The 13,132-nt window shown below is 35.2% G+C and overlaps 1 pseudogene; it reads left to right on the top strand.

Annotated features, from left to right (window-relative positions):
* Positions 1-1,885: 1,885 nt before the first annotated feature.
* Positions 1,886-2,573, top strand: LOC112748562 (probable alpha,alpha-trehalose-phosphate synthase [UDP-forming] 11; annotated as a pseudogene).
* Positions 2,574-13,132: the final 10,559 nt, after the last annotated feature.

Below are 13,132 nucleotides of genomic sequence, written 5' to 3' on the forward strand. Positions count from 1 at the left end.
GTTTCCTACCTGATGAGTACGACCAGTGATTGGTTCACATAAAACAATACTCTGAGCACCATTAGAAGAAATCTGAGTAAATTTTATAGAGGCTGCCTTTCCCTTCGCACAGTCTCTGACCTGCATTAATGAAAGAAATATTTATTCAAATTTATCATGTAAAGTAATTTCCAGACTTTTCATCCCTAAGTTTATTCATCAATAACTGAATGTATCAACTTCATTTTGAACCTCCTAAAAGTATCTAGCAACTTCTTTTTACTGAGCATTAGTTATCAATTTCATAATTGTTGCTGAATGGCTAACTTTTTATAACACATGCGTAAATAGGGCAAGTATTAACCATTAAGTGAATTAGTGGTTAGTCTTATCCCTTATGGTTAAAGTGGTACAGGATAGGGAGGAAGAGTGTTTAACAGTCCTAAATAATTGCTTATATTTTGATGCAGTTGTGACGGACGTTATGCATAAAAAAAAACATGCAAAATGTTAGAACTAGCTACCAATACCCTCTGTTAGTAAGCTATAGAGACTAAGGTGCTCACTTCCGCTGTGCTCCTCCCTTCCGGAGCATTATATTCTATAGAGATCTTCTCTTCGTATGATCTGTCTTTCATCTTCTTCTTTTTCAACTCTTTATCTATCTAACTAACTAGCTACATTTGATTTATTATTAATATTGTTAGTGGAGTATATAGTGATTGGGAGCCTGAGTGTTTTGCAGAGTAAGTTCTTGAACCATGAGAAAGTTAAGAGAAAGATAGATACACACAAACAAGATGGAGCCAAAGAGGTGAAAAGAGAACTACTTCTAATTAATAACGAATTCTCATCAAACCTATCTATATATATTTAATTTCTTGTGAGGCTGTTGGTTTAATAATAGTATAATATAGTATATTTCTTGTTTAATTTGAATTTTGTGAGGCTGCTGGTCATCAAGGGGAAGAAGAAGGAGGAGTGGCAGTGGCAAGCAACAAGGATCCTCATCATAGTCGTGATCAACCTCATTATAAGAGTCATGATGGGAGTACAAAGAAGATACATTAATTTGTTTCTTGAATACAAGAAGATTGTTTTTCTTTTCTATAAAATATTTTATCATTATTATCCGGTTAATAATGAAAGTACATACTGCATCTCAATTTAATACTTACAACTTTCAACTTATTTTTATTATTAGTGTGTGTGTCCCATTTCTTGATCTTGTTCTCATCAACAAATAATTAATTAAGCTTCCTTACTTATTATTATTACTTATGGATAATAATATGCTTAATTTAGTTAATAGATATAGTAGTATTATTATTGTGTCTAACAATGTTGTTGCATGATGCATAAATTTTAATGCAGATGTACCGGACGGTGAAAACTACAGATAGAGCAGGGGCTTCTTCAGGTTAGTGCATAGTTTTTAATTAATTTACATTTTTTTTTGTCTATTCTTGTTGGAAGATAAAAATTAAGCAAAAAAATTAATAATAATAACTCCAACATTAATTACTGTTGGTTCCATTCTTTTTCTCTAATGTACTTTTTTTTCTTTTCTAAACATAAATTAGGGCAATCTGATGTATATGATAATAGATCATCGGGTGACACATCTAAAGACATAATGTTTGACATAAACTCACCATCAACAAGGAGGTCTGATCTATCCGTTAACAATTAGGGCCATTAGCATATACAAAACATTTAGAATTTGAGTTCTTTTATAGGATACCAATATCTTTTGAATTAATAACTATAATTGAATCACATTTTTTTAGATATCAATTATTAAGGACAAATAATGAATTAATACCACTAATATCCTGAATTGTTATACAGAAAGACTAAATGCACATAAAATATTAGTCACCATGGATTCATATATGATAAAAAGATGAGTGGGGATATATGTAGTATGTATTCAATTGTTGGGTTAACAATTGATTTTGACTGGAAGATGGCAGATCCTGTGATGGCGCATTACACAGGCAACGTATTGTTCTTTCATTAAACACAAGGAGAGTGCAATTGTTTGGCGCCATCAAGAAGCCGATCCTTATTTTGGATCATGCGAATCCAAAGAGCTTCTTGATCACCTTGAGAATGTGCTGGCCAATAAGCCTGTTGTTGTTAAATTGGGACAACACATAGTTGAAGTGAAACCTCAAGTAGACAAAAATAAAGGTTTATTGCATTTTGGTATTTGAATTGTGTTCTAATGCATGATGGGGTTATTTGTTAAATAATGGTTATACTATTTTATAATCTAAGATGCAGGTGTGAGTAAGGGTATAGTTGTGGAGAATCTAATCTCAAACATGAGGAGTGAGGGTAAATCACCAGATTTTCTGTTGTGCATTGGGGACGATTGATCAGATGAAGACGTGTTCGAAAGCATTGCTCGTTTAGTTTCAAATCTAGCACTTCCAACAATATCACAAGTGTTTGCATGCACGGTTGGCCAGAAACCAAGCATGGCAAAGTACTATTTGGAGGATACCAGCGAAGTTATCAGGATCGCTGCTTTTTTTAAGGGATTGAAATGGGTTGAAGAAGTGAATTTACATCCCAAAAAGAGTTAAAAAGTCAATCTTCAAAAGAGAGAAACAATGGTTCCACAAATCATGAAGCGCGACAATCTATTTTCATGATAGTTAATAAAGTGAAGGCTACATATGTAAAACATTATGATATTTGACTGTTATGTATGAAGAGGATACTATGTATGAAGAGGATATGTTATGATTGAGTTTAGGTTTTGAATTTTTGACCCTAATGTTATGTAATTTTGTAAATTTGATTATGTTTCTATGTAAAACTTATGCAATTTTGTAATAAAAAGTAAAAATAGTTAGTCGATGAAAAAATCTAATATATTAAAATGAATATTATGGCAGTTTTAAAATAATAAGGTTTTAAATTTTTTATGACTATTATGGCGGTTTTAACGAAAATTACGGCCAGTTTTTGAAATTGTGACGGTTCGTAACTACCATGCATCATGTATAGGTAATAACGGTGGTTTAAACTGCCATTTTAAACAATCCAACAACCGCCATTTTAATATGTTTAAAATGGCAGTTTAGGCGCCGTTTTAACCCAACTTAAAAATTGCCGTTTTAAACAGGTAATTGTGGCGGTTTTTCAAAAATTGCCGTAATAACCAAATGGCGCTTCAAGTTTTTCTTGAGTGCATTCAAGGTAATAATGGCAGTTCAAACCATTGTAATAACGCTAAAAAACCACCGTTTTAACCAAAATTTTTTGTAGTGAACAAACAAAAAATCTCAAGCAATATACAAACAAATGTAGTATGATGCATGCCTGTCCTACTAGTCTTGAACTCACATGTCAGTTAAATTGTTAGATCTCGACACATCTGGTAGTTAATTCAGATATGGTCTCTTTGTTACGTATCCCCAGGAGGACTACATCGAGGGAGTGTATCCTGCCACCTTCTCCTAGAGATATCATAAGGGGGAACACATCGAGAGAGAGTGCCTTACCACATTTTCTTGTGAGGTCGTGCCATATAAAACGAAAGAGAGTGCCTTTTCACCTTGCAATAGGAGAGAATGTAAGGGAAAACATCAAGAGAGAGTGCCCTACCACCTTTCCTACATCTAACAAAATACAATTAAAAGAGAATGTGGAAGAATAAATCGAGGGAGAGTGCCCTACCACCTTTTTCACATCCAGCATACACAATCAAGAGAGAATGTGGGGGAATAAATTGAGGGATAGTGCCCTACTAACCTCCCCACATCTACATCGCAACTCTGTAAGAGAATGTGGAGGAATAAAATCAAGGAAAAGTTTCCTACCACTTTTCCCACATCCTTGACAAGTCAATATTCACATTTCAATCATAATCATATTTATCACAAGATTAATAATTCTCGAGTCCTGAGCAGGATAAAATCACCGTCATCACTGTGGGCGGGATAAACCACCATCTCCACAACATTGATATCTCATTTAACAAGTTTTTATCGAGGAAAGATTCAATAAAACTCATTATACCTACTCCTAACATATTCAAAGCCTTTAAAATGGTTATTAAACTTCATATGGAGGTTACATATTTTTACAAGCTCGCTAGAAAGGCTTAACAATTCAAAATAACCATTTCCAGAAAATCTGCATATTGGTGCATATGTAGGTTTCGTGTGTATGTGCAAAATCTAACTCAATTCCTTGAGGGTTAGTGAATGATGCATAAGTAGGCTAGTTGCGTACGCGCATAACCTAGTTCTGCTACCTTTGCTGTAAAATTTGCAGAATTCAGTTTTAACTACAATTTTTTAAATTAATATAAAATTTGTTTTGACTCTATTCTTCAATGGTATAAAACTAGACATCCCCAATTTCATTTCAAAATAAGTTTCATAAATTTTTAGGTTCGGAGTGCCAAGTTATGGCCCTTCAAAATTGGGCTAAAAATTTGCCATAGTGCAAACTTTTTCTGCACCATTTAAAAATTCCCAAATTCTTTTCACCAAAAAGGCTGAAAAGTCATTTTATTTCCCCAACCATAATCTTAATTGAAACATAATCATTTAGTTTTGAACAATTACTTTAAACCACTAAAATGTCCCAAAAACGTAATCCTTTTCATAGTTAATCAAAATAAAATAAGCTAATTGATGAGTGATCTCATGCTGGTAAAGAATTTATCAATGAATCCAATCGTAGTATAGTCTAAACCGACACGCAATTCCATATCAAACAATCTAAAATCAATAACCGAGAGTATGAGTCCCGAGTCGTTCTCCCTAGGAGTGCTCCAAGGTGCACATTATTGGTTAGAAGTGTATTGGTGTTTTGGAGTTTCATGCAATCAACGAACAAGCCAATAGTATGAATAGAAATCAAGCAATATAAAAGCCTTGGCTAGGAATGAGAGTTGGACATCCTATCATCATTATCTCTATCAATTGTGACCACAATTAGTTATTACTTCACTTAGTTAACCTCTTGTATAAAGGAAAGTCAAGTGAAAGTAATCAATTTGGGTTCACAAGTCCTAGTCTAACCCTAGGAAAGTCTAGCTTTAGTGACATGCAAACCAATTAGCAATTTCCAATTGGTTATCAACAATAGACATTAATATTTCAAGTGTCTCTAATATCTCAACCCCCAAGCCAAGTATGAAAAGTCTACTCCATAGCTAAAGTTGGCATTCCTCAAACACTTGGAGAGCAAAAGTGAAAGGCATTGTAAAATTGAGAAGAAAACTTGAGATTAACAACAAGAGATTAACAATTGACAACTACTAACATGAATTACCTCAATATATTAATGGAAATAAAAGTAATAACATCCAAAAGCTAAGATCCACAAGTAACTTGGACAATAAGAACTAAATTGAGAGTAGAAGAATTTAGATCTACAACTTGAAACAATGTAGAAGTGAATTGACAATAGATCTCACCAATGGATCCAAGAGAATTCCAATTTGAAAGGCAAAACCCTAGAGAGAAGTTAGAGTTTCTATCTCTACAAAATGTAACTTCCAAAACTAACTAGAAATTATCTAAAAATGAGTGAATGAATGAGAACCTCCTCATCCCTTGGTCTTCTTATAGGTTTTGGCGCCAGAAATAGTTCCAATTGGGCCCCACAGCTCCTGTGAAATCGCTCAGTATGTTTTCACTAAAAAATCACGTGCTAGCACTGATGCGTAGGCGTACAGTGCGCGTGCGCGTCCCTGGGGTCTTCACAATCCTCGTGCATGCGTAAAGAACGCGTGCGCGTCCATGAAGTTCTGGCCCAGCCTTGCGAATGCGCCAGCTTCTAGCTTTGGCTCCTTCGCGCCGATCCAGTAGCGCGCATCCACGCGTACACGCAAGGTACGCGTGCGCGTCACTGCTCAAGCTCCCATGCTTTAATTTCCATGCTCCTTCCCTTCATGCATGCGTCCTTTCTCTCTTCCAAGCCATCCTTACCCTATGACTTCTGAAATCACTTAACAAATAGATCACGGCATCGAATGGTAATAGGAGAGGATTCAAATATGGCATATTTAGTGTAAAAGAAGCTTGTTTTCTTTCATGAAGCAAAATTGGGAAGGAAACACAAAACCATGCATTTTCTATGAATATGTGTGAAGGAACATCGATAAAACCCTCAAAATTCATACAAGATAAACCCTAAAAACGGGGTTTATCACTAATTCTTCGATCCACTTTTATTACTTTAGATTTCACTAAAACTCCGCAAAACATAATTCTTTATTTGAAGCAATCAAGTTAAACCTCAAGACAAAGTCTCTAGCCTTTATTAAAATAATACCCATTTCCATTATTCTTATTATTCAATTTTATTCAAACTCTTATAAAATTTTCGACAGAACCTCCCTTAAAACTCGGACTTTTTCACCCTTCAAGGGTTTCATAATTTTCATTAATTCACCAATCCTTCCGCCAGCAACTTTTTGAAACAAAGGATTCTTGATACTCAATTTATCATAATTTCTATCAAATTTTCATTAAACCACTACCACAACAATACAAACTTAAAGAAATCAACATAATCAAGAATTCCAGTAACCATATCGGAAAACCAATCACAGTATATAACCACAAACATACCAACTTCATTAATTAGTCTCACAAAGCAGCCATAATCTATTTGAGCATTTAATCAATCACACTTATCCAGCACAGTCTAATTTAATCCATAAGACTCGCACAATCACTAAAAATACATTTTTACATCGATATTGATTTGTAATAATTCCTTGAAATAAAATCAGTGTAAGAAAAATCTCCTACCTCAAACATAACTCAACTACGTGACTGAACCAACGGCAATAACATAATTGTGACAACAACAACAGTACTAGCCGTTTCGATGACTCCCTATAGTAGCAACAGCCATAAACACAGCATGCGATCACGGCAACTCGACCCTACAACATCAACACCTCAAAATCTTTAACAAACTAATATCAGAACACTAACAGTGAAGGTTTGGGAACAAGAATACTTACTGCAATCTAAGAGGAACAAAAGAATGGAGCAGCAGTAGCTCCGATGGTCCTCACTGGCAAGAACAGAATCTGACAGAAATAATGGAAAGCTAGGGTACGGTGAAGAAGAACAGCAGCGGTGGCTACTTCGGTTGGCATCTTTGGTGGTGCAACGGCTCGGAGAAGATGCAGCAGCTCAGTGGTGAGCTCCAATCGGCAGCAGCGCGGCAACAGAGCACGACAGTAGCGAGACATCCCTCCTTCCTCCCTTCGAGCTCCTCGATGGCAGCACAATAGTTCATACCGACTCTAGAGGCGACGATAGTGAGGTTCCCTTCCAGCGGCGTTGCCCTTCGCATGCGTTCTCTCTCTCTTCACATGCTGACTCTCTCAACGCCTCCCTCTCTTCTGCTCATGCTCAACGACGACGACGGCTCCCAGCTTCACCGGCACCGTCTCTCCTTTCCTCCCCATCTTATGTTCCCTCTATCTTCTTTGTCTTCTGTTCTCTTTTCTCTCTATGTGAGTTTGTGTGTGTGTTTCGTGAGTAAGGGTGGGTAAGGGGTGAGTGGCAGCCGAGAATGAATGTTAGAGTTAGGGTGAGAGTGTGTGTGTAACATCCTAAGTTTTTGAAAATTAAATAGTTAAATTATTTATGAATTATTATATTTGTTGAGATTTTAGTTTTAAGAACACTATTTTACCAAAAGTAATTAAATAGAATTTTATGGATTATTAAAGTTTAACTTAATTATATTTATTCTATTAATCTGAACTATTTCTTAAAAATTATTTTATTAAGAAAAATTAAATTGATTTTTATAATTATTATTATCATTTGAACTTGGATAAATTAAGGTTATTATATAATTTTTCTATAATAAGATATTTTACATAATTGATTTTATGATAACTAGAATTTAAATTAATTAGGATTTTTATATAATTTTTATCATAACATGATATTTCGAGAAAGGATAAGATTATTATTACTATTATTACTATTATTAATATTTTTTATTTGCTTTGATTAAAATAAAATTTAGTTAATATTATATTATCGAGTTCAAAATTGGTCGATATGAGTAAATATCGGTACTTCTCGGTGAACGTAGCTTTGGTAATGCTTCACCGTATATCTTTTATTGTTAATGTTGCTAATGTCATTTATATTAGTAACTCATATATATTATTACTTGTGTTTTAATATATCCAGTTTTCCTAATTATTCGTTTAAGATATTTATAAGTTGAATCGCCGACTCAATAGCTCCAAACCGTGACACGTGTCCCCTCCTTGCCACCATATCATTGTCACGTTCTTCTTTATTTCCATTCAGCGTAAACAAGAGAGAAAAGAGAGGGAGAAACCGTGAGTGAGAGAATAGAGATTTCATGAGGCCATGAACCTTCGGCATCTGATTTCTTGAGATCCGTAACTCTAATAAAAAATCTAATTCGATAAAAGTGTTCGTATCCTCCTCTCTACACATTGGCGTCACTTTTGTTCGGTAAAAGTTGACAGTGACGTAGCTCCCTTTCTTCTTGAATTCGACCAATTAGAGTTCTAGGAGGCACAAACGATTTCTGACGTTTTCTTCTTCAACAGCTCAGTCAAAAAGCTCATCCAGAGTTTTCGTTGTTTTGACTTCATATGGAGGTAGGATTTTGGTAACTTTATAATAATTAAATAAGAATTTGATAAGTTAATGTTTGTTTCATGGATTATTGATTGAATTTGACTGAATTTAAGTTGAATTTTTGTAATATATTGATATTTGTGATTAGGTTGGGGTTTAGTCAGTTTAAGTGCAGTAAAGAACCGAATTATTTTGATGAATTTGGGGCTGGAATGTTGTTGGAAATCAAGTGAAATTGGTGAGATTTGATGATGACATTGAGATTTAATAAGATATAAATTAATGACATGCTTTGAGATATGGAAATGGTTTGATTTTGGAAGTGATGTAAGGAATTCGTTGTGTCGGTCTAGAATTTCTCAATGAAATCCTCATTGTAAGTATAGTTCTAAACCAACAAACAATTCCCCAATCAAAAATTTGGTTGTTACAAGTACAAACCCCAATAAAAATTAACCGAAGTATTTAAACCTCGGGTCGTCTCACAAGGAATTGCAATGAAATGATCAATTATTGGCTATGAAGGTGCAAGGGGTTTAATTGATAAAAGGGGCAAGAAATTAAATGACAAGAAAAGTAAATCGAGCAAGTAAATAAAGCAAGTAATAAAGAGAGACATTCATGACAAGGGTTGAGAATATAGGCTTTCTATCCTGGTCATACAATGATTAATTCATCTTATTTAGTCAACTCCAAGAAATGGAAGAAGGTGTCATGTTATCTTCACATAGGGAGAACATCAAACAAGACTAGTTAATCATATCACAATAATAGACAAGAATTTATCTTATTACGTCATCCCCAACGATGGAAGAAGGTATCATATTATCTTCACACTCGAAGAAAGTCTAATAAGACTAGCTAATCTCAATCCATAAGTCCTAATTAACTCACTAATCAAATTACTAAGAGATTAGAGTCAATGGAAATCATATCTACTAACAACTCTAGTCACCAACATGAGTTAGGTATTCATGACTCAAGATTACCTAATTACTCTTTTCAAGCCAAGAATGCTCAAATTCTAGCCTAACATCCAACCAAGCATTTTGTCAAACGCTTGGAAGGCATAAAAGGAAAGCATAATAAATTGCAAGAAAAAGTAAAATCTACCAACTACCAATTGCAAGGAAAGTAAGATCACAACTCAAATCAACAATCAAAAGAACATCAAATATTAAATTGCATTAGAGTAGATCCAAATCTAACATGAGCATTCATAAACATAAAAACAAGCATAAAAAGAAAAGTAACACTACAAACCATGAGAATGAAAGAGTAGAATCAAGAAATTGTAGAGGAAACAAGATGAAAACAACAACTTAACCCTAGATCTAAGATGGGAATAAGCCTAAGAACCCTAATTCTAGAGAGAAGATGGAGCTTCTCTCTCTAGAAACTAAACTACATGATGGTATCCTACAACTAAGTGCTCCTCCTTTGCCCAAGCTTGAATTCTGCATGAAACTCTTAGAAACGAGTTGGATTTGGGCCTGGTCAGCTCAGAAATCACCCCTAGCATTTCACTTTAAGTGAGTCACGTGCCGAGCGTCACGCATACGCGTGGGTGACGCGTGCGCATCGCTCTCCAAAACTCCTACTCACGCGTATGCGTGGATGACGCGTGTGCGTGGCTTGCAAATCTTCAACGCACACGTACGCATGCATCACGCGTGAGCGTGGCTCTCAATTCTCCAATTGCTCATTTCTTCATGAATTCTCCCTTTTGCATGCTATTCTCTTCAATTCTTCCATCCAATACTTGCCTTATGAACCTGAAATCACTCAACAAATACATCAAGGCATCGAATGGAATTAAAGTGAATTAAAATCACCAATTTAAGGGAGAATTACAAAACCATGCTATTTCATTGAATAAATGTGGGAAAAGGTGATAAAATCCCCCCAAATTAAGTACAAGATAAACCACAAAATTGGGGTTTATCAAACCTCCCCACGCTTAAACCAAGCATGTCCTCATGTTAAGCTAAGAAAGAAACAAAGGGTATCAACATTTATTCAATGCAAATTATCTATATGCAATCTACCTATATGCAGTCTATCTAAATGAATGCAACCACTTGGTCAAAATAAATTAATTTCCAAGAGTACATATACAAGTACAAGGGCTAAAGCAATAGCAATCGCATCAACCTGCAATTGAATTGAGTTATTAAAAGATTTTTCAAACCTGCAAGAAAAGATGATCATGGGTGGAAGCATGTAATTGAGCGATCGAACCCTCACCGGATGTGTATCCGCTCTAGTCACTCAAGTGTATGGGGTTGATTCACTCAATTCTCCCCTAATCATGCTTTCTAAGATTTGTTTTTCATCTAACAACCAACAATTATTTTATGCATGCATACAAATATCAGGAAGACTTTCCCATAAGTTGTAATGGGGCTAGGGTCAAGGTAGATTGTATATGGTTAAGTGGACTAAAATTTGAATCTTTGATTAACTTAAACTTCCCACCTAACCTATGACAACCTATACAATTTAAAAGCTACCCTAACTACCCATTCTTTACTTTTTCACACACTCATGCATTCTCTTTTTGATCACCACACATATGTATTGATTTTTATTAAACTTACTTTGGGGCATTTTGTCCCCTCTTTATTGCTTTTCTTTTTCTATTTTTTTATATTTAAATTCTTTTTTTTTCAAACTAAAGTATATACACAAGCATCAATGCATATGGTTTAAACATAATCAATATATGAATATATACCTGACTCCCATGATTTTCAACAAAAACACAAAATACACTTTTATCTCTACCCAATGTTCCCAACTCTCCCAAAATTAAATGATAAACACTCTCACTAGCCTAAACTAATCAAAGATCCAAACAAGGGACATTTATTACTTTTCGCTTAGGGCTTGTAATGTGCTAAAATTAAGAACAAGTGGGTTAAGCGTACGCTCAAAGTTAGCTAACAATGGAAGATAAAAGGTAGGCTATTTGGGTGAGTGAGCTCAATGAACAATGGCCTCAATCATATAAGTACATTCATACACAAAATAATGGACATAAAGAATCAAACAAATCAAAGATTACAATCATAGAAAGAGAATAATGCACACAAAAATGAAAATAAGTGGTCATATGATGTAACCACACAATTAGGCTCAAGTCTCACATGCTTATGTTCTTAGCTCAAAAATCATGTTTCCGATATATGTAATTCAGGCAATTTCTAAAAAAAAAAAATTTCAATCAATTGGGGGTGCCTTATAAGCAAAATTCTTGAAAAATCTCATTATTTTGACTAAGCTTATTCTATATAGATGCAAAACAGGAAAATGCAACTAAAAATCCTAAAAGACCTATGAAATAAAATACAAAAGTGTTGGCATTAGAAACTTGTCACCCGAAAACGCCGACTGGTCAGACGACCTCCCCATACTTAAAGTTTGCACCGTCCTCGGTGCACTCAAAGATGAGCAAGGGGGTACGGTGACTCTCCGGATTGCCACCTTCAGCTGGTGGATCAACCGGTTGTTGCGTGTTCTTTCTTCTACTTTCATTTTTGCTTATAGTGACTCATCCTAAAAATAGAAGGTAGGATAGTGAAAAAAGTAAATGCGAAGGCAAGGAAGCATACATTTGTTGGAATGAGGTAAATCACTAGAATGAAGTGAGTGAATTAGTGTGACATTTACGAAACAAGTGTGTGAGTTCTAAGATGCATGCGGTCTAGAACACACACTAGCATAAAAAGCTATGTCACCAAAGAAGCACGCACTTCACTCATCCCAGGGCACTTGAGATGCTCTAAACTCGTAGGTGAAAACACCCAATACAAGCAATAAAGAAGCATGAAAGCATTCAAGGAAAAAACATATGGATGCACATGAACAAGAAGCACAGTGCATTAAATACACATCATCCATCAAGAAATTGCCTACTCAAAGAATGGGATTCAAATCACATGGTGGCCAAATCATGCAATTTAAAAGATTTATCAAGCTCTAAAGGCAATGTCGTATATACTTGGTATCCACAGTTGTTCAACAAAGAAATTTAAAACCAAGTAGCAAAATATAGACTCATCAAAGAATCCAACAATGAACAACAGAAATGATTATGCTAAAATAGCATTCAAGTAATAATAAGCAGCACTGAACAGTAAACAAAATTAATAATCCAACACCTATAATGGAAAACAAAAGTTAAACAAACAATAAACTAACTAACTAACTAAAAGAAATGGTGTTATATGGTGTTTGGCAGTGTTGGATGATGTTTGAAGGGTGGAAAGAAAAGAAGAGAAGAGAGAAGAAGGAAAGAAATGGAAAGAAGATGAGAAAAAAAGTGTGTGAAAGAAGGGCATCCACACGTACGCGTGCATCGATGCGTGCGCGTGGGGATGGCGAAATGGAAGTGACGTGTACGCATGAGTCATGTGTGCGCATCGATGGGTTATTTAGAGAGCGACGCGTACGCGTGAGGTACGCATACGCATAGGTAGCCTTGCGCGAAAGGCACAGTGTTCGCGCAGTGTAGGCGCAACTCTCGG

Source organism: Arachis hypogaea, chromosome 15, assembly GCF_003086295.3.
Source record: "Arachis hypogaea cultivar Tifrunner chromosome 15, arahy.Tifrunner.gnm2.J5K5, whole genome shotgun sequence".
NCBI classification, from domain to species: Eukaryota; Viridiplantae; Streptophyta; class Magnoliopsida; order Fabales; family Fabaceae; genus Arachis; species Arachis hypogaea.